General features: G+C 27.0%; 1 protein-coding gene and 1 long non-coding RNA gene across 5 annotated transcripts in view; one reads left to right on the top strand and one right to left on the bottom strand.

Moving 5' to 3' along the window:
• ths (thisbe) overlaps positions 1-15,988 on the top strand; it is a 298,573-nt gene that overhangs the window by 173,817 nt on the left and 108,768 nt on the right. The window lies entirely within an intron of this gene.
• LOC142238216 (uncharacterized) lies at positions 7,554-8,533 on the bottom strand. Its single transcript, XR_012722681.1, has 4 exons — positions 8,482-8,533; positions 8,245-8,309; positions 7,784-7,842; positions 7,554-7,654 (listed from the first exon to the last, which is right to left on the bottom strand). It is a non-coding gene; the product is annotated as an uncharacterized LOC142238216 (long non-coding RNA).

Genomic DNA, 15,988 nt, shown 5'->3' with positions numbered 1-15,988 from the left:
ACATTAACGCTAACTGCATTTTTTTATGAGTACAACAAAAACAAAGTTAAACTAACAAAACACGCGATATGATGAAATGCGAATAAAAAATTCTTCAACAATAAGAAGAAGAAGAGCTAGCCCATCACGAGAAGGAAACGGAAGTGCTTTTGAAAGTAGGCAACAAAAATAAATAAAATAAAACCAAGCACACATATTAGCATAGAACAAGTGTGAAAAGAATATAAATAAATAAAATAACAAAATAAATAATAATAATGGCCTATAATAAAAAAGTAATCAAACATAGGCATATTACATAAAAGTGAAAATAAACAAGTGGTGAAAAAAGTGACGAAAAATTTTGAAAAGCTAAAAATATAAAACAAAAATGTGGAAAAATCCGTGAAAACATACAAAACTAAAAATACTCAATATCAAATTATTTGTAACAAAAAAAAAAAAACTAAAATGACATTAATTGTCATCTATCGTTATTCTTATGGCCATCAGCTGTAAACAGTATCGTTGCCATTTATTAGAGTTTTATGCCCATGTTCATGTTCTTTTGAGCAGTGTTGAGCCATTCTCACACTAACTCTTTAGACTAAATTAAAGAACAAAAAAAATTAAAACAAAAATCAAATTAACCAAAGCGAAGCCCAGCAATTTTGTATTCTAAGCAATTAAACAAATTTATAACGTAACCGTTACAAACGTTTTACGTTTTACTGTAAAGATTACCAGCATCCACAGGAAAATATTGAATTTACTGCCAAGCAGTGAATGGCTAAAAAACTATGTTAAATTTTAATCGAATGAATGACGAATCAGTTAACGCTGTTATTTTTAGTTGTAAGTATTACAATATTTTTTATTATTAAAAAAATATTTTTTTTTTTCAAAATTTTTGTATTTATTGAAACGAGTTTTTATTTTGAAAACTGATGAACAGATTTTCTGGGAACCCGAAGGTGATGAAAAAAAAACAGAATTTAGTAAAAGATAATGGAGAAAACATAAATTCTGTACTGAATTTATTTGATACCTTGCCCTGGATTGGGTCTACCCATAGTCCAACCTTTTTTATTATATTTCAAACAGAATTTTTTTAATTTCGTTTTAAATTTATAATCATTACCCAGAAAAAGTTAACTTGTATCCAAAGTTTTTAACCTTCCCTTAAAGAGTTTGGTATTGATTCGAAAGATGCAGCTTTTTTAAACATTTGTAGGAGCTTTATATTACCAAAGGTATTCACATTCAAATAATTGTCAGACTTCAAAAAATGTATTTTAAATTAAAAAAAAAATCACCACAGATGAAAAATCCCCAAAGTAGGTCTTAGCCTATAGTTGAAGCTTTTTTATATCTAATGCACCATTTAAGTTAATTTTAAAATTATTTATTTAAATCAAAAATGTTTTTCTCTATTTCAAAGAAAATTTGCCCTACTTCAAAGGCATACCACTTTAACAAAGGGACCCAAAATTTACAGATTTGTGTCCTAATTTTAACGAAAATAAAAATTAAAACAAAGATTATGAAATTTCTTTTAATTAAAATTTATTTGTCTTCCTGTGTGTCCTAAAATTTAGTTTGCAGATATTTTATATTAGGTCAATGTTTTTTGAGTGTAGGGATATTTCCTTCCCTTTGGCCAATTTTTGAAGATTAGATTTCTAATCACCGATTCATATGAGTTTTGAGATTTTCAAACTCTAAGGAAAGCTAACATATATCTGGAGCGGGCGAAGCCATCCCCCCAGAGGCCTTTCGACGCTTATGCAACTTGAGCAATTATTTACGCCAATTTAAAAAAAGACATCCGCTAAAAACATCCACTGTAACAGGAATTTGCCATGCCAGAAAGTCTCGTAAAGAAAATCCTATTAGGTACCTATTACGGTTGACACACAAGATATTCGTAATAGGTACTGTTAATTGGTCTGACCCTAATATTAAAAAAAATTGACGTATAGAGATAAACTTAAATCAGTTTGAAATGATACTCTGCCAACCCATAAAGAGGTCTGCCAATGGGGCTCAGTAGGAAACTGTTGGCTTGGGAAAAACTCTGACATGACTCTAGGGACACTGCAAAAAAATCCTCAACTGGGCCTAGAGATTTGTAATAGGGGCCTCTAACGGTTCTAGTCACAATATTAACAAATTTTATTCAATTAAAATTGTGAAATCATAGTCCATCAAACCATCAAAGCGTAGATTCCTAAATTTTGCAGCCCACTGAATATACGTTATTTAGGCTTGTTGTCTTAAAAAACGCTATTAGCTACCTATTACGGTGAACATACTGATAATTCGACATAAGAACTTCCTGTTGAAAACTCTCATTACCAAATAATCTTAGATGTAGTTCAACATAGGTAACCAATTTCAGTTAAATGGAAATCTTGCTAACTTTCTCAAAGACAGTCTCTATAAAAAAGTACTTCTCTAAAGCAGTAGCAGGAGCTACATTTTAGGCATATGAGATGGTATGAGCACACACAATAGTTTGCGAGAAATAAACAAGAAATGTTTGTAGTGTCCATGATTTATCTAGGTTTGCTGTCTTTTTACCCAGGTCATTTTAGGTTAGGTTATGTGGCAGCCCGATGTATCAGGCTCACTTAGACTATTCAGTCCATTGTGATACCACAGTGGTGAACTTCTCTCTTATCACTGAGTGCTGCCCGATTCCATGTTAAGCTCAATGACAAGGGACCTCCTTTTTATAGCCGAGTCCGAACGGCGTTCCACATTCCAGTGAAACCACTTAGAGAAGCTTTGAAACCCTCAAAAATGTCACCAGCATTACTGAGGTGGGATAATCCACCGCTGAAAATTTTTTTAGGTGTTCGGTCGTAGCAGGAATCGAACCCACGACCTTGTGTATGCAAGGCGGGCATGCTAACCATTGCACCACGGTGGTTCATTTTAGAAAAGTACCTATTACGGATACCATACTTGTACCCAGCAAAAACTTTGTAGCTAAACAAGCAATAAAAATATTATGAGGATCAGGAAGTAGTGCAATATGGGGTCGGTAGCAATGAATTTTACATAGACCTAAAAAATTCTTAAGTCAACCAAAAAATTGTGCTGTTCATATTTGAGGTAAATGGATTTATTCCTTTAAATTTTATTTACAGCAGGAGAAGTCCATATCCAGAAGATAATTTATAGATGTTCTTTAAAAGTAATAACCTCCCATTACGTGTTGGATAATTCTACATAAGAACCTATTACGAAATGTCGTGTTCATATTTGAGGTGAACGGATTCATTCCTTTGAAAATTATAATGACTTCGGAGCACTAAAATGGATAGTCAATCTCTTGAAGACAATTTTAGGGTATTCATTAAAAGTGACACCTTTCCATTGTTTTGCTGGGTAATTCGCAATAAGAACCTATTACAGCATGATCTCCGTAATAGGTTCTTATGCAAAAAAAAAATGTAAGTTATTTCTATGTCATTACTTTTAACGTCTATGCAAAAATTTTCTTCTTTAAATGTTCTAGAAATGTAAAATAGTCTTAAATCAACCTAAAACAAATAAGGAAAGTCAAAAGTCTGGCGGGACCGACTATATTATACCATGCATTACTTTGTAGATCTAAATTTTCGATACTATATCACATCCGTCCAGTGTGTTGGGTGCTATATAAAGGTTTGTCCCAAATACATACAGTTAAATATCACTCGATCTGGACAGAATTTGATAGACTTCTACAAAATCTATAGACTCAAAATTTAAGTCGGCTAAGACACTAGGGTGGAACACAATGTTAGAAAACAAAAATATGGGAAACATTTAAATCTGAAGCAATTTTAAGGAAACTTCTCAAAAGTTTATTTGTGATTTATCGCTCGATATATATGTATTAGAAATTTAGGAAAATTAAAGTAATTTTTATTACTTTTCGACTAAGCAGAGACGATTTTACAAGGAAAATGTTGGTATTTTGACCATTTTTATCGAAATCAGAAAAACATATATATGGGAGCTATATCTAAATCTGAACCGATTTCAACCAAATAAGGCACGCATAGCTACAACGGTAATTCTACTCCCTGTGCAAAATTTCAACTAAATCGGAGTAAAAAATTGGCCTCTGTGGTTGTATGAGTGTAAATCAGGCGAAAGCTATATATGGGAGCTATATCTAAATCTGAACCGATTTCAACCAAATTTGGTACAGACAGTTGGAATATTAATTCTACTTCCTATGCAAAATTTAAAGTAAATCGCAGTAAAAGATTGGCCACTGTGGTCATATGAGTGTAAATCGGTCGAACGATATATATGGGAGCTATATCTAAATCTGAGCCGATTTCCACCAAATTAGGCACGCATAGCTACAATGGTAATTCTACTCTCTGTGCAAAATTTCAACTAAATCGGAGTAAAAAATTGGTCTCTGTGGGCATATGAGTTTAAATCGGTCGAACGATATATATGGGAGTTATATCTAAACCTGAACCGATTTCAACCAAATTAGGCACGCATAGCTGCAATGGTAATTCTACTCCCTGTGCAAAATTTCAACTAAATCGGAGTAAAAAATTGGTCTCTGTGGTCGTATGAGTGTAAATCAGACGAAAGCTATATATGGGAGCTATATCTAAATCTGAACCGATTTCAACCAAATTTGATACAGACAGTTAGAATATTAATTCTACTTCCTGTGCAAAATTGCAAGTAAATCGAGGTAAAAAATTGGCCACTGTGGTCATATGAGTGTAAATCGGTCGAACGATATATATGGGAGCTATATCTAAATCTGAACCGATTTCAATAAAATTTGGTACACTTGACTATACTACTAATTGTACTCCTAGTGCAAAATTTCAACCAAATTGGGATAAAACTCTGGTTTGTGGGACCATATTAGTCCATATCGGTCGAAAGATATATACGGGATCTATATCTAAATCTGAACCGATTTCAATCAAATTTTGCACCCTTGACTATACGACTAAGTGCTATGTTTGTACAAAATTTCAAGCAAATCGGTATAAAACTCTGGCTGCTGGGTCCATATTAGTGCATATCGGGCGAAAGATATATATGGAAGCTATATCTAAATCTAAATCGGTTTCTTCCAAAATCAATAGGGTTATATTCTGACCCAAATTAGGAATATGTGCCAAATTTGAAGGCGATTGGACTTAAATTGCGAGCTATACTTTGATCACAAAAATGTGTTCACAGACAGACGGACATGGCTATATCGACTCAGAAGCCCAACCTGAGCATTTTTGCCAAAGACACCATGTGTCTATCTCGTCTCCTTCTGGGTGTTGCAAACATATGCACCCACAGCATGGCGCAGGGTATAAAAAATAATCGAAATGGCCTGTTCATATGTTATTTGAGGTGAATGAATTCATTCCTTTGAAAGAAAGAGTTTCAATATAGATAGACGGATGGAAATATGCCTTTCGTTTCAAGAAAATATGTAATGGATTTTATGTAATCTTCTTTTGGGGTTACAACTTTCATATGTTTGGTGATATCAATCTCTTCCTTCCTTTATATAAAATTAGCAAAGAATAGTGATATGGGTCAAAATCTTGCCATAGCCTTGTAGTTTTTCCATTACTCAATGGATACTTCTGGTGAAATGAGTATACCAGCACACCCTTAATAGTCTTCTATATATATAGGGATACATTTACTCCTATCCATCATTCTATTAACTATCTTCTAGAAATGTTTCCCTTAAGTTATCCTCGCAGTGATAAAAATCATTAAGCTATCTTCCGATGACATGAAAAGCCATTTAGTCCCAGAGAACAAAATCGCCAAAATCTAACATACATTACCACTTTAATCAATGATCAAAAACTATTGTCACAACCCCTCCCTCGTGTTACTAAAAGGATAATAGGATAATGTTAGTTCGCCTAACTAAAGTCCTAACGGAATTTGAAAACTTTTCCTTTCCGACAACACGAAAACTACACAAGAAATCATTTAACGAGGACCAATAAATACTACAATGACATTACCCATCTTCCTTTTGTCAGTGCAATTTTCCGAATAGCACCAAAAACAACGGAGCCAAATACTGTTCACCCAATTGTGGAGATAACAGCATTTTTATATCCATGTGAATGTAATCTCATAGCCATTATCACTGATATGCCACGTTCTGCAAATGGGTTTATGGACTCTTCTTCTCCAAAAAAAAAAAAAATGGGTGAATGAAAGACAATTGATTTTTTTTTTGTAGATTTCACTACCGTATGAGCAAAACACCAAAGAAGACCATAAAAACCCCCCTACTCTCTTTCTCACACTCTCTCAATAAACGGAGCAGTGTATTTTTTACTACTCAAGGGTGTGGTGTTAGTTGTGGAGAGGGTGCTGGTGCTGCTGATATTGCTTGCTGTTATGCTGGCTATATGGTGGTGTGACGCTGGTTACATTGATTTGTTGATTGTTTATTAGAATTTTGTCGATAATTACCAAATAATGCGTTTTCTTACACAGTTTATTTGTTTACGTTACTACTATGGTCTCCCCCACCACCACCCCTCCCCAACACACTCTTCCTCCTGTCATTCCTTTTCTATAATACCTTTCTCAATTGTATATTACTCTCCCTGTGCCAACACTTGACATTCCTAAGGTAACCGAAAACTAAGAGTTTATGGGTGAATATGTATAGAAGAGTGTGTGTGTGTGTCTATAAGTGTGTTTCGTTTATGGGGTATAGGTTTTTAGTGTTGAAAACGAGGTTATTTCGGTTAGGAAATACTAAATAGTATACCGCAGCAGTAAGTCATAAATAATCGTCATTAAGGTTTTACATGTATACATAGTTGATACGTTGTTCTATCTCTAGCTCCCTCAGTTTATCATACACTTAGGAAAATTTCCGATAGAAAGGAAATATAAATAAAAAATTTGTACAATTTCCTAAGGACGCACTGAAAAAACAGTGAACCCTTTTCCATTGCAAAATGAACTAAACTGTAGTAATATTGACCATGATTTAGCCCTTAAGATTTTTTTCAACTTGTCTAGTTTATAATTCTCTTAAATTTTAGTTCATCTATAACATTGTATTTTAGTTCATTTTTACAACACCATAAGATTTATATACCCCTACCAAGTTAAAAAGTCAGTATTATTTTGGTTTACTTGCTTATTTTGTGGGAAACCCGATAATAAAAATTGGTTAACAGTCTCTTTAAAATGTGGACGACTGAACTATTTTTAAATCAATCATTCCACAGTACAGAGAAATTAAATAATTAAAGGAACAACAAACCGTTTTACTATTATGAAAATGTTCATACATTAAAATTAAACTTTCTTTAAGCAAAAGTACTTTATTATAAAAACTTATGATGAAAGTTCTTAATACAATGTTTTTTGTGAATAAAAATTATGACCACGTGGAACAGAGAGTAGTTCATTTGAACCCGTTGTTTGGACATTTTGACTTATCCTTTTTTTATTCATCGTAGGTAGTTTGTGATATCTTGCTGGAAAAAATGGAAACAAAAATGAAAATTGTTAAAAATTAACACCATGTAATGAAATATAATTTTTAATTCTTCATTTTAGCTTGTAACTTACCATATTTGGGGCATTTTATCAAATGGTGTAAAGAATTCAACTTTTCTTTGGAAAACGTATCTCATAAAATTTGTACCTGAAACAATTAGAGAAATAATGAAGTATTCTAAATAAACTCATAAAACTGTGTTGTTATCGATGTGAAGGATATAATAAAATAAATATTCTAGTTGAAAGAAAGCCAAAGTTTTAATATAAAACTTACCAATTAAATTGTACGCTGAGGGGAAATATAAAAAGTTGTCCAAATTTATTTGGGTTACTCTGAAATTAAATATTAAATAAAATTATTAAATAAGTTTTCAAAATATCTAATGAAAAAAATAATAATATGCATTAAAAACCAAATATTATTGATAACCCTAGACAGTCATCATTCGTCAAAATGACGACACGTAATTTCATTTTCGATTTAAAATGCATTTTAGTCTATTGGGAAATGGTGAATTTAAGTTATACTAATTCGACCGTTTTATGAATTTTTGTTTTAACTACTTAAAACCAAATTGAATAAGAAAATAAACTCAAGTTTGGTTCACTTTTTCGCTCACGATGAAAATTTTAGCGTCTTGAAATGAGCCGTAGTCAAAATGACGAAGGCTGACGTTAATGTACAAAAAATAAGGATGACTGTCCAGGGCTAAAAGAAAGTTAAAGAATCCTTACCAATTCACTATTAAATTACAGGCAAAGGAGTACTAAAAAGTTGTCCAAATGTTTAAGGGGTTATTCTGAAATTAAATATTTGTTTTTACATTAAAAATATTACATTGGTTTCCAAAAAAATTTGATTAAAGAAATACTAAGATAAGGCATTAAAAACCTGTAATTTTGATGATAAAAAGGTCACAAAAACGTAAATATTCTAGTTAAAATAAAGCCAATTTTTAAAAGAAAACTTACCAATTCTCTATTTTTTATTTGTTCGAATCCATCTGGAGTTGCTCTGAAATTAAATATTGTTTTTACAACAAAGAAAAACATTAATTAATTAACAAATAATAATATACATAAAAAATATTCTTTTTAAAAGAAAGTCATATTAAAAAAATACTTACCAATTTATGAATAAACTATACGCTGAGATATAACAAAAATTCAAATTCATCTGGAATTGAATATTAATTTTTTACATAGAATAATAAAAATTTCAATACACTTTCAATTTCAACATATTTTCCTAAATATTCGTAATAACTTTTTTCTAAACTACCGATAAAATATTAATAACTTTCATTTAAAAGGTTTAATAAACAAACACCAATATATGTCTCAAAAATCCAAAATATTCCATGCCTTTATACTCCCTTGTTGCATACCTACTTAAAAGATGCAACAGCCCACGCCAACGCCAACTATACAACTGAAGCATGCCAAACAAAACCAAGCAAAGCCAAAACATTCCTACAACAACAAAAACACATGTGCCTTTATTGAAAACAACACCTCATCCAGCCAAATAAACCATCCGCGAATAACAAATACACACACACACACAAACCACTAAATACAAAAATAAAAACAACCCCACGCTCATGTATACACAACAAAACTCAAGTAACATCATCTTTACATTAATCACATTGCACTATGCCGAGAAAGATCTCTGTACTATGCATTAGTTCATCGCATCTGCTGACAATTTACTCTAAGAATAATATTCGTAAAGGCACACCAGTTTACGAACAATGAAACGTTTAACTTAAAATTTGCAAAATTTTCAAGAAATGTTATCTACCATTTTTGACGAAAATGTCTATAAATTTAATTACATGTGAACTAAAAATATTTCATTGGGTAATTTTTTACCAACAATTATTAACTATAGGAATTGTCAGTAAGAAATTGCTATCCACTTTCAAGTTCATTTTTCGTACAAAAATATTTTCTCATACAAAAAAATCTTATAGTAAATTGCACTTATTATTTAGAAAATACTATACATTTCACAAGTAGTTTTATAGCATGACAAACGAATTTTTAACTACCTGTTAAGAAAATTTTTAAGGAAATTTCCATCGTATTTTGTAGGACATGAACTAAACGATTGCTACTTAGAATTTGTAAAATTTCCTTTCGAGTAGTTAATTTTCGTTGAAGATACGAAAAATGAACTAAAATTCTGGAAAATTCTTGTAATAAATTATTGTAAAAATCTTCTTAAATTTACGAGGCACTTTTTTTTCTGTGCGAGAAATTGTTTGAAAATTTCCTAAAAACAAGAAAATTTGAGAAAATTTCCTATTGCTAAAAAAATTTGAAAGAAAAAATCCTTTAAACAAGAAATTTTAACAAAATTCCCTATAGACGAGAAATTATGACAAAATTCGCTAATGATAAGAAATTTTGACAAAATTGCATATAATCACGAAATTTGCACTAACTTATCTATAAACAAGAAATTTCGACAAATTTTATACCAACATCAAATTTTGACTTAATTTTCTATAATAAAGATATTTTGGTAAAATTTCTTATAAAAATTAAATGTTGATAAAATTTAATAAATACATATGGATGAAAAGAAATTTTGCTACAGAGAAAATAATTTGAGAAAAAGTTATATTTTTAAAAAAATTTGCTAAATTTTCTTATTCAAAATTGTCTATAGACAAGAAATTTTTACAAAATTTCCTTTTGGCAATAAATTTACAAAATTGACTATAATGACGAAATTTTGGCCAAATTGTGTATCAAGAAATTTTGTCAAAAAAATCCTATGGGCAAGAAATTTTAACAAATCCCCTATAGAAGAGAAATTATGACAAAATTCACTATTGGCAAGAAATATTGACAAAATTTCCTATAGATATAAACTGTTTACAAAATTTCTTATAGAAATGAGATTTTGATAAAATTTAATAAAAGTAAATGGATTTTGAAATAATTTTCATATAAGCAAGAAATTTTGACGTAATTACCTATAAACAAAAAATTTTTAAAAAATTCCTGTAAATAAGAAATTTTGAAAATTTTCAAAAAAAAGATATTTTTACAAAATTTTCATTGGCAAAAAATTGACAAAATTGGCTATAATCACGAAATTTCTGCCAAATTATGTATCAAGAAATTTTGATAAAAAAAATCCTAAAAAAAATTCCTGTAAATAAGAATTTTTACAAATTTTCTTATAGAAATGAGATTTTGATAAAATTTAATAAATGTAAATGGATTTTGAAATAATTTTCATATAAGCAAGAAATTTTGACGTAATTACCTATAAACAAAAAATTTTGAAAAAATTCCTGTAAATAAGAAATTTTGAAAAAATATATTTTTACAAAATTTCCATTGGCAAAAAATTTACAAAATTGGCTATAATCACGAAATTTCTGCCAAATTATGTATCCAGAAATTTTGATAAAAAATCCTAAGGGCAAACAATTTTGACAAATCCCCTATAGACGAGAAATTATGACAAAATTCATTATTGGCAAGAAATATTGAAAAAAAATTTCCTATAGAAATAAAATTTTTACAAAATTTCTTATAGAAATTAAATTTTGATAAAATTTAATGAATGTAAATGGATTACAAAAAAAAAAAAATCATATAAACAAGAAATTTGGACGTAGTTACCTATAAACACAAAATTTTGAAAAAATTCTTGTAAATAAGAAATTTGAAAATTTCCAAAAAAAAAAATAGATTTTTGCAAAATTTTCAAAAGAAATGAAATTTTGATAAAATTTCCTATAGTCAAGAGATTATGAACGATTTTCGCATAAACAAAAAAAAATTAAAAAATTGCCTATTGACAAGAAAATTTGATACACATTTTTTATTGTTATAGTTAATAGATTAAAAAAATCCTATTAAGAAGAAATTTTTACAAAATTATATTTAATAAAATTTATTATTGAGGAAAAACTTTGTTAAAATATTTTATTTTCAATAAAATTTGACTAAATTTCCCATCAAATAGAAATTCTGACATGAAGTATTGAAATGTTTTCCTTTAAATAAGAAATTTCGCAAAATTCTCTAAAGGAACGAAAGTTTTGGAAAATTTCCTATAGAAATTAAAGCTTGACAAAATTTCCTATAAATAAAAAAAATTTTGACAAAAGTTTCTATTGAGAAGAATTTTGGAAAAATTGCCCGAAATTTTAATAAAATTGTCTTTAAAAATGAAATTGTGATAATAATTCCTATAGCTAATAGATTAAAAAATCCCATAAACAAAATGTTTTGATAACATTTCTTATACTTAAAAAAGAAATTTTGACAAAATTGCCTAAATCTTAACTAAATTCTTTATAAAAAATAATTTTTTACAAAATTTTCTATAATTAATAAATTGTAAAAAAAAATCTAAAAAATGAAATTTAGATAAAATTTCCTAGAGCTAACAATATTTGATACAATTTACCATAAAAAAAAAAATTTTGGTGGAATTTCGCATAACCGAGAAATTTTGACAAAATTTCCTACAAACTCAAAATTACGACACAAATTTTCTATAAAAATGAATTTAAAAAAATTTCCTACAATCAATTTTAACAAAATTTCCTAAAGCAAAGAAATTTTGTAAAAGTTCTTAATTAACAAAAATGTTTGCAAAATTTCCTGTATGTTTGCAAAAAATTTAAAAATCTTCCTATAAACAAGAAGTTTTGACAAAATTGCTTATATAAAAGAAATTGCGATAAACGTTATGATTGACAAATTTTTTTGACAAAATGTCCCATTGTTAAGAACTATTGATACAATTTCTTATAAACAAAAATTTTTGACAAAATTTACTATAGTTAAGAAATTTTGACAAAATTTTCTATTGACATGAAGTTTTGAGAATTTTTCCTTTAACAAGAAATTTGCCAAAATTCCCTTTAGATGTAATTTTTGCAAAATTTTTTATTGACAACGCATTTTGACAAAATTTCCTATAGAAATGAAAATTTCCCCAAATCTTCTAAACAGAATTTTGATAGTTAAATAATTTTGACAAAATTTCCAATTATCCAGAAATTTTGAGAAAATTATCTAAATTTTAACTAAATTTCTTATGAAGAAAATTATATAATTTCATTAAATTAATAAATTTTATAAACATTTCTATAAACAATTAATTTTGACAAAATATCGTATTATGGTGAACTTTTGAAAAATTTTGACAAAATTTCTATCATTAAAAAAAATTTTTTATTGAAAACTTTGAAACGAGAAATTTTGACAAAATTTCTCATAGCTTAGAACTAACTATTGATTGAATTTCCTATAAACAAGAAAAGTTGAAACTTCTATAAAGAAATTTCTACAAAATTAAAAAAAAAACTAATAGAACTTTCTACAAAAATTAAATTTTGACAAACTTTCCTATTAACGGTTTTTATAAAATTCCCTACAGTTAAGAAATTTTGACAAAATTTCTTTTTTAAATGAAGTTTTATAATTTTTTTTTAATTTTATAGAAATTTCTTGTTTATAGGCAAGTTCTTGTTTATAGAAATTTATAGGATTTTTTTTCAAATTTTGGAAATAAAATTATAGAAATAATTTTTTTTTTTTCAAAATTTCCTAAAAGAAAAAATATTGACAATTTTTCTTTTCGAAATGCAAGTTTACGTTTAAATTTTTTACATGTGGCTGTTTGTAAATCAAACCATTTCTTTAAAGGCAACATTGTATAGCGCAATGCTTATGCCTTCTGTTGTATAAAATTATAACCAACAATCAACAAAATAAAAAACAAAAAAAAATCCATTTACGATAAGAATACAATTTTCTAAATATACGATATTTTATCCGAACATATCCTGGTTCAATAAAATCACCAATAATATGAATGATTGAAGTATCAGACATATTTGTATATCGTTAGTTTTATATTTCAGTCTCCATTCCCTTAAAGTACGACTGTAAATAAATGAATGAACGTCTATTGGTTGCCCGAAGGGAAGCAGCAGTAACATGAAACCTAAACCACCAACCATCATCATAGCCAGCAGCTCTATGGAGTCATTAACCATTAACACATTTTTTTTATATTTGATCAATATTTCATTAAATTTCTTTTTTTTTTGTATATTTGTTTACCAACTATTAAATCATAACAAACAAGTGTAGACCGATAAAAAACGTAGAAAACGAATCGTAAAAATCCTAAAACGATACTAAAAATTGACACTCAAATACCAAATAAGATTAACGCTTAAATAAACAAACAAATAATTGAAAATATTTCTTAAACAAACAAATAAAAAAATAATTTTGCAAATATTCATAAAAACGGAAGGAATCACAATGTCTGGGTGGCATTTGTAGTAGGGTTGTCAGTATGTGGTGACACACTATAGCAAAAAACCTGCAATGGATTGGGTATGAAAAATTTTAAGTCTTTAATATTTAATTTAAATGAAAATTATTGTCATTTGTTAATAGAAAATTTTTAATTATGATAAAAAAAAATTGCCAAAATTTCATTTCTTTAGGAAATTTTGTCAAAATTTCAATTTGATAGGAAATTTTGTCAAAATTTCCTTTCTTCAGGAAATTTTCTCAAAATTTCATTTCTTCAGGAAATTTTCTCAACATTTAATTTTTACAGATAATTTTGTCAAAATTTTATTTTTTATAGAAAATTTTGTCAAAATTTCTTTTTTATTGGAAATTTTGTCAAAACTTCATTTTTATAGGAATTTGTGTCCAAATTTTAATTTTATGTGTCATTTTATCAAAATTTCATTTTTATATGACATTTTGAAAAAATTTCTTTTTTATATGAAATATTGTCACAATTTCATATTATAGGAAATTTTGTAAAAATTTAATGTTTATACGAAATTTTGTAAAAATTTAATTTTTATAAGAAATTTTGTAAAAATTTAATTTTTATAAGAAATTTTGTAAAAATTTAATTTTTATAAGAAATTTTCTAAAAATTTAATTTTTATAAGAAATTTTGTAAAAATTTAATTTTTATAAGAAATTTTGTAAAAATTTCATTTTTATAGAAAATTTTGTTAAAATTTCAGTTTTAAAGGAAATTTTGTCAAAATTTCATTTCTATAGAAAATTTTGTCAAAATTAAATTTCTACAGAAAATTTTGTCAAAATTTCATTTCTATAGAAAATTTTGTCAAAATTTATTTTCAAACAGGAAATTTTGTCAAAATTTCATTTTATAAGAAATTTTGTCAAAATTTCATTTTTATAAGAAATTTTGTCAAACTTCATTCTTATAGGAAATTTTATGAAAATTTCATTTTTATAGGAAACTTTCTCAAAATTTCATTTTTATAGGAAATTTTGTAAAATTTAATTTTTATAATAAATTTTGTAAAAATTTAATTTTTTTTTAAGAAATTTTGTAAAAATTTCATTTTTATATGACATTTTGTCAAAATTTCTTTTTTATAGAATATTTTGTCAAAATTTAATTTCTACAGGAAATTTTGCCAAAATTTCATTTCTATAGAAAATATTGTCAAAATTTAATTTCAAAATTTCAGTTTTATAAAAAATTTTGTCAAAATTCATTTTTATAGAAAATTTTATGAAAATTTCGTTTTTATAGGAAACTTTCTCAAAATTTCACTTTTATAGAAAATTTTGTAAAAATTTAATTTTTATAGAAAATTTTGTAAAAAATAAATTTTTATAGAAAATTTTGTTAAAATTTCATTTTTATAGAAAATGTTGTCAAAATTTTATTTTTATGGGAAATTTTGTAAAAATTTAATTTTTATAGCATATTTTGTCAAAATTAATTTTAAAGGGAAATTTTGTCAAAATTAAATTTTTATAAGAAATTTTGTTAAAATTTCATTTTTATATAACATTTTGTAAAATTTCTTGTTCATAGGAAATTTTGTCAAAATTTCTTTTTTATAGGAAATTTTGACAGAAAATTTTGTTAAAATTTCAGTTTTAAAGGAAATTTTGTCAAAATTTCATTTCTATAGAAAATTTTGTCAAAATTTAATTCCTACGGGAAATTTTGCCAAAATTTCATTTCTATAGAAAATTTTGTCAAAATTTCATTTTTATAGGAAATTTTCTCAAAATTTCTTGTATCCAGGAAATTTTGTCCAAATTTCATTTTTATAGAAAATTTTGTAAAAATTTCAGTTTTAAAGGAAATTTTGTCAAGATTTCATTTCTATAGAAAATTTTGTCAAAATTTAATTTTTACAGGATATTTTATCAAAATTTCATTTCTATAATTTTTTTTTTTTCAAAATTTAATTTCAAACAGAAAATTTAGTCAAAATTTCATTTTTATAAGAAATTTTGTCAAACTTTCATTAAATTTCATTTTTATAGAAAATTTTATCAAAATTTCATTTTGATAGAAAATTTTGTCAAATTTTTTTCTATAGGAATTTTTGTCAAAATTTCATTTTTAAAGGAAATTTTGTCAAAATTTCATTCTAATAGAAGATTTTGCTAAATTTTGTTTTATCAA

This window comes from Haematobia irritans, chromosome 5 (genome assembly GCF_050003625.1).
Source record: "Haematobia irritans isolate KBUSLIRL chromosome 5, ASM5000362v1, whole genome shotgun sequence".
Taxonomy (NCBI): domain Eukaryota; kingdom Metazoa; phylum Arthropoda; class Insecta; order Diptera; family Muscidae; genus Haematobia; species Haematobia irritans.
Note: the sequence above shows the minus strand (reverse complement) of the source record. Positions and strands in the feature narration are given on the sequence as shown.